The sequence below is a fragment of the Syngnathoides biaculeatus genome, chromosome 15 (genome assembly GCF_019802595.1).
Source record: "Syngnathoides biaculeatus isolate LvHL_M chromosome 15, ASM1980259v1, whole genome shotgun sequence".
In the NCBI taxonomy this organism is placed as follows: Eukaryota; Metazoa; Chordata; class Actinopteri; order Syngnathiformes; family Syngnathidae; genus Syngnathoides; species Syngnathoides biaculeatus.
Genome location: NC_084654.1, coordinates 19,302,303 through 19,318,230, shown reverse-complemented (window position 1 = coordinate 19,318,230; position 15,928 = coordinate 19,302,303). Strand labels below are relative to the sequence as shown.

General features: G+C 42.6%; 1 protein-coding gene across 5 annotated transcripts in view; it reads right to left on the bottom strand.

Annotated features, from left to right (window-relative positions):
• The window catches only part of meis2a (Meis homeobox 2a), a 203,375-nt gene that overhangs the window by 124,012 nt on the left and 63,435 nt on the right, over positions 1–15,928 (bottom strand). For 4 of the 5 annotated variants that reach the window (XM_061843234.1, XM_061843235.1, XM_061843238.1 and 1 more), the window contains 2 exons: positions 4,831–5,029; positions 1,932–2,008 (listed from right to left, as the gene is read on the bottom strand). The gene's annotated coding sequence lies outside the window, so the exon portion shown is untranslated. The remainder of the gene's footprint in view (positions 1–1,931; positions 2,009–4,830; positions 5,030–15,928) is intronic. The other variant, XM_061843236.1, reaches the window with a different exon arrangement.

The following is a 15,928-nucleotide window of genomic DNA, read 5'->3' as shown; positions in this document are numbered from 1 at the left end:
GTGTAGACAATAAAAAATATATATGTACGTATGTTAACGGAACTCGTAGGGATGTGATGCGGTAATCGTAGCAACAGGCCGGTTTGGTGTGTCCTCGCGTTCAAAAAGTAGCGCGCGTCCAAGTAGTGCGCACTAAACGTCCGCCGTTGGCCGAGGAGATGATGCAGAGCTCAAACGGAGTAAACACGGCCATAAACGCAGCACATGTTTCCACTGGCAGTGACGTCTTTTTTTTTTTTTTTTAAACTCGGCCAATAAATTTGATTCCCGTGTCTTTCAGCGTGATCGCGGGGTTTGCGATTCCAAGGCAAAAACAACCAAATGATGGCTTCCAAAGTCATTTTTTCCAATCGTGGTGACTTCTTTTCTTTCGTTTTTTATTTGATTTTTTTTTTCATTTCAAATATGATTGCGAGCCAGATTTGGTTGTTAGATGGCCACTACATGACTACAAATGTCACTTTTTCCAGTTGTGGCGACGTCTTTTAAGATTGTACTGAATCCGATTCCGCTGTTTACAGTAAATGCAGTCAAAGAAAAAAAAAAAAGGCCGCAAATGTCATTTTTCCAATTATGCTGACTTTCCTTTCTGATTTGGGTGCTTTTTGCTGCAAATATCACGTGACTTATTCTTCACTTTAAAGACATGCTTAACTTAATCTATACATTTGCTACAATATGGCTGCCAAAGTCTTTACTTCAAAGGGGGTGATATATTTAAAAAAAAAAAACATTTTGTAATAGTAGTAGTAAAAATAAATAAGTATTTGGCTTCACTTTGCACCTTGAATTCAATATGTGAAGAAACATCCAGGCCCGAAGAAAAACAACCAATTTGAGTCAGCCAGCATGACCGACAAAAGCGGCAATTGTTTTGGAGTACACTACCTTGTGCTGACTTTTCCCCCCTGAGCTTCAGGAGCTTTGCTGAGACTATAGTGGGACATCCAGCACCAGTTAATGAGACAAGTTAAAAAGAAGAAATTGGAACAATCCCAAAACAAGTGTGAACATAACGACCTTTCACAGGTGTGGGGTTCATGTGCAGCATAAAATTTACCCGTTGACCTGAAACATTAATAATCCCGCATCTAAAGTGCTTGGCGAGTACTGGGAATTCTCACTCCCCCGATGCCAGTGCGTGTTCAACGCTCTTTTACCCTAATTTGTTCCTCATAGCTGTCCAACACTTTCCTTCCTTTCTTTTTGTTTTCCTTTTTTTAACTTGTGTTGCTAGCCTGAGGTAAATATTGCAATCCATCCACAGAAACAAGTACGCAGAAACATGCGGATGAATTTTCATGCTCATTTTAACAATATTTTACTATCGGGTCATGTAGACAGTTTTAACATATTACCATGTTTCATTTTTTTCCACTGCAAATTCTACCTTAAATTTGCATTAAATGTCGATATATGCTAATGATACTGTACATTACTTCAAAGAGTTGTTGTGGTGAACACTTTTACAAAATAGTACGTTTGTACCGGACAGCTACATTTTTTTTTTTTTTTTTTTTTTGCAGGTGTGGTTATGGTCCAATTAATCATCTCGAGGAACTCTTCGCACTGCACTTGGATATCACCATTTCTATATCATACGAGTGTGCACGAGGAAACTAAATAATGCAAATTAAATGCATGCAAGGCTCTTTTTCTTTCTCTCCCCCTCTTCTGTGCTCTTGTTCCTCTCTTGATAGGAATCAGTGCCTGGGAGTATTTGGTCAATTATCAAAGGATGGCCATGCGGGCATCATCAATCATGAGGGGAGATTGAAGCTGAAGAAGAAGAAGAGGAGGGGGAGGGGTGGGGAGAGGGTGGAGCAAGGAGGGCATCGATTGCACGTGAAGACCCTGCAGGAGCTCTTTAGGCACGGGGCCACCTCGCTACTTTTAATTTTGGAGGAGGACGATGCAGATGAATAACTTACGAGTGGGGTTAGGAGGACCTTCTACTGCGGCAGCGGGGGAGGAAGGAAGGAGGGGGGGGGGCGTCAGTGAACGCAACCTGAAACAAACAAATAACGGGGTTAATAAATGCAAGGTGACAACAGATATGTTCGTTGGCATACAGGAGGGCGCAGGGTGGTGGTGAGTTGTGGGGGAGGAGGTGGGGTCGGAATGGGTGGGTTGGTGGGGGGGGGGGGGGGTTGCTGCTGTGGGTGTGGGAAGTGTAAAGGAGTCCGAGCAAGCAAGCAAGCAAGCAAGCAAGCAAGGCTTTGACGTGACAAACGGCTGCGTGGGCATTTCAAGCAGCAATTCCAAGGGAAGGAGTTTGCACACGCAGAGAGAAAGAAAAAAGGAAAAAAAAAGGGGGGGGGGACAGAGAGAAAGAGAGAGGAAGAGATAGAGAGAGAGAGAGAGAGAGAGAGAGAGAAAAGACGACGGGGAGAAAGATAGAGAAGGAACGCGAGAAAAACAGAAGCAGTGAGGAAGAGAGCGCGACTCCACTCTGCAAGTTTTTCCTAAATTGACCACTAATGTTGGATTACACCGGTAAGTCAAGCTCAGGCTTTGTTGGCATTTTTGCATGCTTTTTTTTCTTCAATATTTAAATGCCCCCCCCCTCCCAACCACCACCACCCCCAAAATTCAACACATATCGAAAATAAAAATATATAAAAATTATAACACGTCGTGTGGATTTTTTTTATTTCCTTCGCGTAGATATAAGGTGGGAACAGCGATTTTTTTAAGCCCCCCCGACACCCCCCGGCCCCCCTAGCAGAGTGATGTGAGCAGCCAAAAGCGCGTGTGAAAACAGTGGAGGTTAATTACGCGTGTCCAATGTAAGGGTCGTCCACGCACACACACACACACACACACACACACACACACACACACACACACACACTCGACACCAAAAAAAGAATAATTTTTACAAATATACATGCACCGAATTATCGAAAAAAAATATTTTTTTAAAGGTATTCTGTGGCGAAAATATTCAAACAAACGTGGCTGTTTTCAACATTTTATTTTGAAACATCTAGCTTGCAAATGTGGCTTTTTAAAAAAAATAAATATGAACCACATTTCTAAACTTGTGAATTTAACGTTTTAACATCTATTGAGTATTTTATACAGAGTTTATCCTCAATTCAATAAAATGTACAGTATGAGAAATCCGGCTATTTATGTGACTTTATAACATTTAAACACACTTATAGTATGCAAATGCTGTTATTTGCCTAGTTAACAGTTCTATGAAAATCAATGCGGATTATGAAAATGGGCCTTTTTTCGTGTTCGACAAACGCAAATAAGACTTTCCCTCAAAAGAGATAAAAAAGGAGTGCACGTTACAATATAGAAATCTGACTATTTGTTGGCCTTTACACATTTAAATCGTGAATACTTCTAAACTTCACGATCCACAATGCAAATTTGTAAACCTCAAACAAATGTCCACATTTTCTTTTTGCCCCAAATATGAAATGCCTTTTAAAACCTTGCAATCTGACGTCATTTTTAAACATAAATGACAGGTTAAACAAGAGGCTTTTTACATTCAATCTTAATAATCACTCTATTGTCCACGCATTATCCAATATTTTCCCTCCTACGTAAAACGACTTGGTAATGCGAATTTTAAAAAAAAGTATTAAAATGAAAGTGTTTTTAATGCATTTTTCCCTAAATTTAGCGTGTCTACATAATGGAGAGAAGCATCGGACGCCATTAACAGACGGTAACATTTCATCTGGTGGTGTCAGATGGGGGTCAGCGGAGGGTTAAAGCTCTGCGTGTCCGTGTGCGTGGGGGCACGGCCAGCTGGGTTTTTGGACCCATCACAGGCCGTGCGCGGAGGTGCGTGCGCGTGGACGATGAGGGAGTGGGGGTGGTGGAGGAAGGTGGAGGGTGCGGCGGGGGGGGGGGGGAGATCCATTTCAAGAAAAACACGAGTGGGGACAATCAGCGGGCTTAAAAATCCTCAAGACATCCTGAAGAGATGAGCCCCCACCCCAACCCCACCCAACCAGTGAGCATTTGTTGCTGCAAATCCTGCACCAACAAACGAGCTGATTTCAAAAAATATGTTCACATATTCTAATTGGCTATAACCGCTCCAATGTAAACGTGTGTGAGCGTGTGTGCGACTATTTTTGACACTCCACGAATTTCCACGTTTCCCAAAAATTCCACGAGAATTTCAATTAAAGGGGACACCCAAAAAAAATGGACTTTCTGGCAACTCTCACCTGATTCAGTGTTCAATCATGTCCTCTCGCAACTTTTCACAAGAAATAAAACACCTCAGCGAAACGAGTGGACAACTGGAACAAACAATTTTTGACTTTTTCCACACAATCCCAACCGCTCGTTTACCATATTTTGCACATTCCGCAAATTTCTACTCTTCCCATAACTTCTTTTTTTTTTTAAATGGACAATTGTAACAAACTCGCTTCGAGCTCAGCAGTTTTCAAATCAACTTCAAAATGTTCAACACATCCAAAATTTCCATTAAAAAAAGATCTCAAATTTTCTGTAAAATTATTAATGACACAAATTCATCTTATAGGAAGCAATTGAAACCATTATAACTCCAAAACATATCCGACATTCGCCAACTTCCGGCTTTCTAAAAAAAATAATTCCACATTTTCCACTAGGAGATAACCCCCCCCCCCCAAATGTGTAAAGAAAAATGACACTTAATATTCTTTTGGACACGATTTGCATCGTCAGGTGTGCAACGCGCGCACACGGACGCGGGCCACCGCGAGCATTTCAGCGGCGCACCTGAACTCCGGGCGACCCCCGCCGGTGCAATGTGACGACGGGCTTTGAAAAAAGGCAAATACTTGTAAAAGTTTGGCGACTCACTGTCAATTCTCTCGGCGCCAAAAGCTGCGGTTTGGCCACCCCCCCTCGCCCGCAGAGAGGCTGCGGGAAAAAAAAGAGGAGGTGGGGGAGGAGGACGAGGTGGTGGTAGTGCAGTCGGAGGACAGATAGGCGGCGCTTTGGCGACACCTAGCGGCGTTTCGGTTGGTCGTGGAAGCGCTGCACGGCAACCAGGCGAGGCCTAAATATAAATCAAGTAAACGCAAATTTTAAAACGGAATAAATGAAATAAAGCAACAACAGTGCTCGTATGCGGAAACAATGATAATCAATTTAAAAATTTGACATCACATCCAATCAAGCAAAAATGATTTTTCTCCTTTTATTTTCCCTCCCACAATAAAATGAATTTGGTTTAGAAAATAAAAAGTGAATTAATTCACTTCGTCCACAGCTAATTATTGATGCACTGTGCAAGATTTATACACAGATGTGATGACATGTTCTCACTATTTTGGTTTGAATTGAATCGGATGAAAAAAAAACTTTAAACTAACATTTGAATTCCATGCGTTTTCATTTGATTCATCTTAGAATAGAACTTCGATAATATTTTTCCAATTCAATAAACACAAATTGCACTGTTTTTAACCCTACAATCAAGCAACATTAAAATATTATTGGTCAGATAGATTTTTTAAATGTAACAATATGTTTATCATTCGCGTTTAAAAAGTGAACTGCTGAGCTAATTCTAATATTTTGGCAATAATTATTTCCCATCAAAGTGTGTGTGAGTGTCCCACGATGCGTTCACTAAATGCTGATTCAATGATCTTGTGTCAGTCCCAGAATTCCAGAGGGTTCTGCGGGACGGGCGGCATAATCCGGTCATCATCGCGTGATCCAGGCCCGTGGAAATCATGTATGATGACAAAATATGAATGGGAGGGTTATTGGAGGGCTCGTGTCTAAAGCTGAAGTTGGGGGGGGGGGCGTTGCAGTGGTGGTAGGTGGGGTGGATCCAAAAGGGGGAGTTGAGGAGTTAATAGCGGTCACCCTCTTGCTGCGCCTCTGTCGCTCATCATTTATCAGGCTTAAGGGGGCTTAAACAGGCCGCGAAGGCCCACCTTTTATTACATATCACCCCCACCCCTCGGCCTCTTTTGCATTATCTACATTATAGAAAGTGTGCGCGCACGCATGGCCGACTGTTGTTAATGCACATTTGGAAATAGAAACACCACCGATAATAAAAAGAGAGAGAGAGAGAGAGAGAGAGAGAGAGAGAGAGAGAGAGCGAAAGAAGGAAGGCTGGAGAGGGAGGACTGGAGTTGGGTGGAGGCTGAAAATGGCTCCAGGCGAAAGGCAACACTTGAAGCTTTGATTTAATTGTCCTGCGCTGCCTCCGGAAGGAAGACGCAGCCCAATTTCCACTCGTGTGCGTCCTGGGATGTTCGTGTCGGAAGCATCGTTGCCGAAATGCAATTACATAAGAAGGATAAGTACATCTTCAAAAATATATTGCACACGTCACACACAAAACAAAAAAAAAACCCCTCAGATTTTATGATTTGATAGGATACGGTATTTTTAGTTTGACTTTATTGAGATGTATTTGAATCCACGATGTGTCACAGGCATCCATTTTATGATTTTACAGGATTATTTTTTCGTTTGAAGTATTTTGATATTTTTACTGCATTTTTAATTTACAGTAAGTTCCAACTTGGCTTTTTATGATTGAAATTTCAACAATTTCATTTTGGATTTTACTGGAATGTATTTTACTACTATACTGTACACTTTTACTACTATATAGGACATCATTTATTTGATTTTAATTATTTTATTTGACATGATTTAAATACATTTTATTTTTGCAATGTATAATTATATTTCTTATTTTGGCTAATTTTCATGTAGTTTATTTTATCTTCTACAATTTTTGTTATATTTGATTTTAATTTATTACATTTTTAAACAGCCCTTTTTAACATTTTACATTATTTTACTTTATTTGTCAAGGTTTTATCTTACTTTTGGGGGAAGGAATTATTTCACTAGAATCATTTCCTTTTGATGTGATGTTTTCTGCTGTATTATTTAAATAGATCTTGCTTGAATGTATTTCTTTTTTTGTCATCTTGGGCGCAGCTGCGCGCACACAGACACACAGCAGTGACACGTTTTGATATTCCAGTCACACAGCAGAGTAAACACGGCTCTCCTATCCAATAACCATCCTTGATGAGACTCCATATATTCGCACATGAAACACACAAATTATCTGTAAACAAACAGCCCAAAACTCATCTTTTGAAACGAATAGCGCTGTTTCAACAAAGTATATTTACTGTACGTATCTATAGTGAAGACACTGTAAACACCCTGTTTTCTCCTTCCCGGTGGCTTCTTCAAGGCCATAAAATGATTTAAAATGATATTTCCGCACGGGTGATCCACTTCGTAAACACAGGAATAACTTGGGAGACTGGCGAACACTCGTTTATAATGTGTCGCCACGGCAACCATAACAGTGAAGTCATGAAATACTTGCAGAGAACAACAATGCAATTAAAGAAAGGGGAGAGGACTGATTTTTATTTTTTAATGTTAGTTTGTTTTGGCAGGGGGGCGGGGCTTGTTCATCCTCCATTTTGTTTTTCTTTCTCGGTCACCATCAAGCATTCGGGTTAGCCGGCTAATTACCCGGCCTCATCAAACAGAGAGTCAAAAGATCCCGAAGATCTGAGGGCTCGGGGACCCGCGGAGAGGAAACGACAACGTTCGGCTTTTCCCTCCCTTGGATAAATATCGCCGACGGGACCGTCAGCGGCGGGGCCGCCGAAGCCTAACGTGCCCCGGGGTTGACAAGGAACGCAATATTTATTCGCGGTGCACGTGGCCTGCTCGGCCATTATAAGATGGTGACATTGTTAGCGTTCAGGTGCTGCATTTACTGTCCCCGCTGCATTCATTGGAAGGCAGGGCAAAATTTTTGCATCTTAAGAAAAATTACTTAGCTTTCCATTTAATTCCAATATGACCAGCATTCAATTTGGGCAGTGTAGTAGGCCTCAGGGTTCATAAAATGTAATAATATTCAAAGACTGTAACACCATGCACTATTTCACCAATAACACCTTAATAACATCCAGTATAGAAAGAAAAACTGTACTTAAACAATAATTCAATTAAAATGTTTGTTCATCCAACCATTTTCAGTACAACTAATCCGGTCGAAGTTCAAGGGGGGAGTGGAGCTTATCCGAGTTAACTTCAGGTGAAAGCTGAACTAAACCTGGACCGGGTCAGGGGCAATAACAGGGAACGCATAAAAACAGAAAACCTGTCACACACATATTAATATTCACACTCAAGTGGGAACTGAAGTCACGCCGCCTGCACGGAAATCTGCCGAGTGGACCACAGCACAGTTAGTGAGCCTCAATTTAAATGTCTGCCATATAAGATAAAATATTGTAAAGAGAAATGCAAATGCCTTGAAAGTGAAATACAACTGAACTGTGCTAATTAATGTGGGATTGGGTAAAGTCTTACACTGTTGAATTGTATTTTTTCTTGATTAGTTATGATGAAGTTTGCATGAATATTGATTAAACAGTTTCCGTTTTAATCTTTTGTTCTCCCCCAGGTGTGTATGTGGAGGGAGAGGACGAGCCAATACAGTCAGGATTTTCCACAGCATTTTTCCAGTTGTTTTCTCATGAGTTTTGATCATATTTGCACAATTATTAACCATAAACGAGCTTTCCACCACCACCACCACGGTGAGAAATCCCCACTGAAGAAAAGAAAAAAAAAATAATAATCATCCCGGCAAGGTTCACTCGGGTCCTGGGAGGCCACCTGTAAACGCACGCCCTTGACCCGCCTAAACGGAAGAATAGACGACGTCGGGCTCTCGGCAAATAAAAAGCTTCTCTTTTTGCTCCGAGGCGAAATGGCGACGACGACGTTTGAGCGTTTAACGCTGTAAACACGCAAGATTGCCTCCCTCTGGTTCGCGCACTCCTCAATATTTATAGAGGCAGAATGGGCTATTATTAATTATTGAGCGCAGTCAATACACGTCATTCTTCATTGTACTCGAGATTAGATGGATAGATAGATAGATAGATAGATAGATAGATATAGATAGATAGATAGATAGATAGATAGATAGATAGATAGATAGATAGATATAGATAGATAGATAGATAGATAGATAGATAGATAGATAGATAGATAGATAGATAGATAGATATAGATAGATAGATAGATAGATAGATAGATAGATAGATAGATAGATAGATAGATAGATAGATAGATAGATGTTGGCCTCACAGTTCTGAGGACCCGGGTTCGATCTCGGACCTGCCTGTGTGGAGTTTGCATGTTCTCCCCGTGTCTGCGTGGGTTTCCTCCGGGTACTCCGGTTTCCTCTCACCTCCCAAAAAACATGCAACATTAATTGGACACTCTAAATTGCTCCTAGGTGTGATTGTGAGTGGGGCTGTTTGTCTCGATGTGCCCTGCGATTGGCTGGCGACCAGTTCAGGGTGTACCCTGCCTCCCGCCCGTTGACAGCTGGCACTCCCCGCGACCCTCATGAGGATAAGTGGCAAAGAAAAATGGATGGATGGATATATACACACATGTATACATGCTGCACCTTTGCATGAACGCCACCATATCATTCACTCTCCTGGGGGACCGAGCATCACTACGACCAGTATAAATTTGGAAGTTATTTCTTGACGAGTTGATGTGTGCACACACGCACATGCACACACCCACACACACATTCACATTTCAGGCAAACGTCACATTCCCGCCGTTCTTTTCCGCGGTTTGTGGTCCCCGACAGACTGTCATGTCCTACCCCGCCGCCCGCCCCTGTGGAAGCGGCGAGGGGCCCACCGGCGTGAGGCGGTTAGGAGGTCCGCGGCGGATCCTCGCACGCCCCCCGTCTATTTGACAGGTCGCTAGAGAAGCGGGCCTGTGTGAGCGGTAAATGGTGAAAGGGTGCAGCTCAATGCACTGTAGGGGCAGGGGGGGGGGGGGGTGTTGTGCGGTCGGTCTGTCCAACACGCTGTTGATCCTCACAGAGGCGATTCACGTTGATGCATTGAGGAACGGTTCGACGGCTTCCAGCTGCATGAGCAAAATGTCACGCAAGTGTAAAAAGAAGTTAAAAGGTAAAAGCAGAGGCAAATTGCATCGCGGAGGCGTCAAATACATTTTAGGTGTTCCCACCACCCCGGTTGTTGACATGGCACCAAAGCGTGATGAGCTCTGGGTATTATTTCACCAGGAAAGTTGCCGCGTGCACCCCCCCCCCCCCCCATCACACCCCCTTAAAAAGTAAAAACAGAGCTCATTCATAGCCAATAATCAAATAGTGATTATGAGCTATATGACAAGGTCAAAAAAGAGTTCCCTACGTTCATTCGCACCCTCCCCCTTGCTTAAAATATGATTTAAAAAGTCTGATTATTGCCATTTTTCATCCAAACTAAATCAGTACACCTGCCAAAATAGTTTTTTTAATTCACGTCAACATCCTGACTGAGCTGAACCCTTAAAATAACAACAAAACAGGTTTGTAGCCGAAACTCATGTGTTTATGGGGCGCACCTCCCCATAATCACCCTGAAAAAATGAGGAAAAAATGAAAAAATGCAACTATAACATCCATAAAAAATTGTCACATTCATGCACACAATAGAAAATAAACTACAGCCAATAATCATGCTAACACCAGTCACTCACATTAGAAAAATGTACAGGTGTGGTCCACCAGTCGTGCCCGCAGATGTAAAGTTGCGGGTGTGTGTTCTGTTTGTAATTATGAGTGTACCCCTTTAAGAGCTGAGGGGGGCGGTGTCAGGTAAACTAGGAAGTAGAAGAAGGCTGAGCAGCAGATTCTTGTTAAAGGCCGTGTGCTTCCGTGTTTAAAAAAAAAAAAAAAAAAAAATGGATCGGTTTTCATGTGCTCTGAGAGTGTGCGACGAGTGGGCAATTGCGCAGTGGCGCGAGACTACACAAAGTAAGCGGCGTCATTCAATATCTACGTATTTCTGCTCTTGACAAATTTCACGCGTGTGATTTTTCGTGCTCGACTGTGCAGATTTGCGAGTGTCAAATCACAGTGACTGCTAACACGATTAGAATGTGACAAGCAAATGGAAAATCTTGGACACGCCCTCTATCTTGCAAACAATAGTAGTTGAACCGATAACTTGACTAGTCACCGAGTCGGTTACGCTACTCTTTAAGTCAACTATTCAGTCACGTGTCTCCCGCATCTCAATTTCCATGGCGACACAGTCTTCACCGTGAATGGCAATAGCCGTTAGCCTCACTAGCTTAGGACATTTCGATTGCTATTAGTATGAAAAAAAGATTCATACCAGTGGTACGTCTTCACTGGGGGTGAAGAGCAAGGGCAACGGCGTAAAGTTAAACTTCATCTTTGTCGCCAAGATGTCTAACAATGCATAGAAAACACCTATACGGTTGCGCTAACATGAAACGCGCACACAAGCGTTGTGACATTTTGTAGTTTTACAACACTGATGCCAATGAATACAGACGTAAAAATGCACGGAATAGCTTACTAAAAATTAGATGGCTAGTAAGTCTATCCTCAAACACAACAAACAACTAGAAACAGCCGAGAAGCGAATGCTACATGCTATGCTATGGAACAGAAGATGCGATCAGGTGGTAAAAGAGAAACATGAGCAAAACTCTCACAAATGTCAACAAGTGGAATTAGCGTAAATAAATCATTTGGTCTTATTTGGTTCTAAAATATGTCTTCGTGAAACCGGTCTGTGGCGCAAAAACGGTTCGGGACTTCTGTACGGTGCGAAAAAATAATGCCGTCAACGATGAATCGACTTCATCTATCAACTATCGCATTTCAGTCGACTGCAGAAAAATCTTTAGTCATTCAACGTTGAGTACACATCTAAAAAAAAAAAATCAACGTAGCAAGAATATAGCAAGCAGATCTCATCAAAACATATTCCATAATGAAAAACAGGGAACGCATCACCCCAAAAACTCTGCGATCATTTTTGTCGAAAAGAAGTTTCATGGTAATTGCAGGGCGAAATCAAAATCCTACTAAACCCTCGTGAGAACAAGCTTGGCTGAAGGCTGACGTTCATCATTTTGCGTTGACGTCGGAGCAAATCAAAAGAGGCATTTGTCATTCTGTAAGATCCCCCCCCCCGGCCCCCCACCCCCACACAATTCATTTTGAGTCTTGAGCGGAATAGAATTAACAATTTCCCCATCTGATTTGGCCCTTTTCAAAACCCTCATTACACACTAGCATCGTATATATTAGCGACCCCTCCGAGGAATGCGGAACAAGGAACCTCGTGCTTGTCTTCTCGCGGCCGCGTCGTAATATTATAATCAATTAGCGCGGATGAGCTAATTGTCCAATCTCTCACTTGCTAATTACCCACGGAAATATAAATGGGACAAATTAATGGTTTTTTTTAAAAAAAAAGAAAAATCAAATCTAAAAGGATGCTTGAAATCAAGCCGGTGCGTTTGTGTTTCAAACAGTCGCTCGTCAATATGTATGAAGACACATCAAAGAGCGGAGATGGGGGGGGGGCTGAATGCGGTTTCCGGAATATGCAAATGAGCCTGTTATTGTTGAGTTTTAATGTTTGCGGAACATTTTTTTGTGTGCGTGCCACTTATGCGTACCCTCCGAATCACACTCTCCTCTGGGATGTTTTATTTTTGAAAGAGGCAACACAAGGAGATGTTCATAAATCGGCCGCATTTCACAACGTTTTTGGAGACAAATTGCAGCAGCCGAAGTGCATCGAAATTCATGCGGAGTGCATGTGAACGTGTTATTATTAGTTTATTAACCAATCCAACGAAATGTTATCGGGCACTCAAAGAAACACAGAACTTGTTAATTATTTTTCGTTTAACCTGAAACATTTCAGTATTTTCCATCCATCCCTATTTGAAGGTGAGACCTACTGTTTGTTCATCTTCAAGTTCAGGCGCGCACATTTGGCACTTTTCGATCAAGTCACTGATGGTGCACAGGTGTCAAAATCAAGGCCCCGGGGGCCAGAACCGGCCCGGCGCATGATTTTATGTGGCCCGCGGAGGCAAATCATGTGTATCAAATTCCGTGATTTTTTTTGTTTAAATCTGTACCAAAATTTCAAATTGTCCCATCATAAATGATAATGCTGAGATATTACAAGCATTTTTGTGTTACTAAACAACAGTAGTTGGAAAAACCCATTACCCTTTTTTTTGGATTCCAAAGCTAGTTTGTAAATTTCATGTGTAAATATGATGAGGTGGTTAAAGACTTTTATCGTTTCACAGCCATAACGGCCCTTTGATGGAAACTGCAAATACAATGCGGCCCGTGACAAAATGGTGTAGTGGTACACACCAGTGTGAGATCGATTCCCGCACGGTGATGGTGTTGATACGTGCCCCAAAACTGACTGGCGACGAGTTCGGGAAGTAATCCGCCTTCTGCCCGATGATGGCTGCGATAGGCTCCAGCACTCCTGCGACCCTTGTGAGGATGAGCGACTTTGAAAAATGGACGAATGATTGTCGAGCGATCGCTACGCGAGGCAATTGAGTCAAAATGGGGTGAGCGACTGGACATCGATTCGGTCTCAACTGGTTTCCGGCTTGCGAGCTAGAAAAGATCGCTACGGGACGTTTAGATACGATACCCGTGCGGACGTCGTCGTTGGAAAAAGAAATTGACAACAATCAGCGAAAGAGAGAGAGCCTCCCTTCCAAATAACTGATTGAGTCAGTGATTATCTATTTTCCCTGTAAATGTAGTCAAATAATCAATTCTAGTGCCGACGATAAAAAATAATAATAATAATAAAGTGTGTCCTGGCGACGCCCTCGTTTGTGCAAGTTTCCAGGTAGTCGCCCCCAACTGGTGGCCGCAACTCTCCCAGAGAGGCGACACACAATGGGCCCAGTGTGCCTTGCTGCAACGCTAATATTTGTCACTTTTTATCCACATACACACACGTACTGTCCAGTAAGGGGGGTGGGGGGCAGAAGACCCACACTCACAACAACAAGCTTTTGTTGCCCGCAGGAGTTTGAAAAGACAATTTTTCCTTTCGCCTCCTCCTTTGTTCGGCGCTGCTGTCAAAAAATTTCCACCTGCCTCCGTTGTCGGGAAAATGTACCCCGCATTCCGCTCCGATATTCACTGCTTGTTAATTATTAAAGGTATGTATTTGAATTATAAATATACTAGTTATACAGACGTAGGCAAAGCAGGCATATAGCCCCGGGCTAAATCCCTCCATTAGCCATTATTTTCCCCAGTCTGCTGTCTCCATATGCCTGCCTACTGTTCCGATGTCATATCCAAAAACACCCAGGCATTCCTTTGTACTCGGCCACCCCCCTCCCAACCCGCTTTGACCACCCCTAAAAAATCCCCCTCCATACATGTATGTGCAGCTTTTTGAAGTGGGATGTCACACTTGTCTTAAATATAATGAACGGCACTCGGCGAGGCACCCCCCCCCCCCCCCCGGATCCCAAACACTCTCCCTGCCTCGTCCTCCCGTGTTTTGCAGCCTTCCGACGTGTCACGAATCATCCGGCGTGAAGGCCTCGGCGTTAAATCATTAACATTGTCAGAAACGACTGGGAAGAAGAGACACCCCCCACCCCCCGAGATGCGGCGGAGGCACGTGCAACGGGAATGTCGGAGGCCAAACAAAAGGGAACCCAGGATTGAACCGGCTTCCCCTTTGTGTATTTTAATCTCCGCCTCCTCGGGATTCCCGAACAACAAGAAAGAAATGAGGAAAAGTAAATAAACTGTCAAAAAAATGTTCAAAAAAGTCACCAGAAATGTTTGTGGGGTTTTTTTCTACTCACTAACATCAATGTGTCGACTGGTAGAGGAAACTCTAATACAGTGTTACGACAAAACGCCATTGAGAACAATATATAAATCAATCAATAATTTCCAAATTGTGATCAATTATATTTGGAATAATTCCTCACAGAGTCCAAATTATCACCATGATAAAAGTGTACTGCACTGGTGACATTTTAACCAAGATTTAGATCTTACAGACTAGCATTATGAAGCTAACGTAGCTGTTTACGTCTTTACTCAGTGTTCATTCCTGTACACACCACAAAGAGATGGACTCAAAGGTAATAAAACACGAGTCCAAGTCAAAGTTCTTAAAAAAAAAAAGTTAATACTGAGTGATGACCATCTGGGATCTCACCAGTCGGGAGCTAGCACAAGAAGCTGACATAGCAAGCTACATCTTCACTCAGCGCTTCTTGTCAAACAACACAAAGAGATGGATGGAAATGGACAAAATTTGCCATAAATCAATACTGTCTTCAATTTGTTGTTGCAATAAAACCAGGAATTAAAATTTTTTTTGCAAATATTACATGAAATCATTTGCTAATAGAATGTAAAAAGTTAAAAACAACACAGACTACACCATTTGATCACCGCTGAGTTAGCAGTCCCGTGCTTTTACCTCACCAGTCAGCGCCCTCAACGTCCAACCGGTGACTCAGCGGCGGCACGGGTTCGAGCCCAAGTGTACCTGGACAGTGTAGCATCGCTACTGTTACACTAGCGCAAGAAGCTAGTGTAGTTTACAACTTGGACTCAAACGCCTGACGCTAGTCACAGGCGAGCAAAACCCAAGACCTTTGCTCTTGAAAAAAGTTGGTCAACACCAGCACCAGCGGAATCCAATCAACTCATTTGGGAATCTGAATAAAAACAGGATGTAGAAGGATACCAGAGCGAACACAGAAAGCTATAAAAATGACAAAGGAGAAAAAAATGATTTGATGCTAGCTAAGAAGAGGGGTGGTGAGGTGTTTTTGTTTGGCGTCGTATTTGTTGATAAGACGCAGCGGACATCAGAACAAAATGGTAGACTAGACACAATCCAGGTCGACTTCGCACCGATATAACCGTTGTATAACCGACACTGTACGACTCCCAGGTAGTTACCGAATAGTGGAACTTCCCGTCACCGTCGCTGCCCACAAAGTAAGCACCGTCGCCATCAACGCTAGGGGCCCACTTAAATCTTTG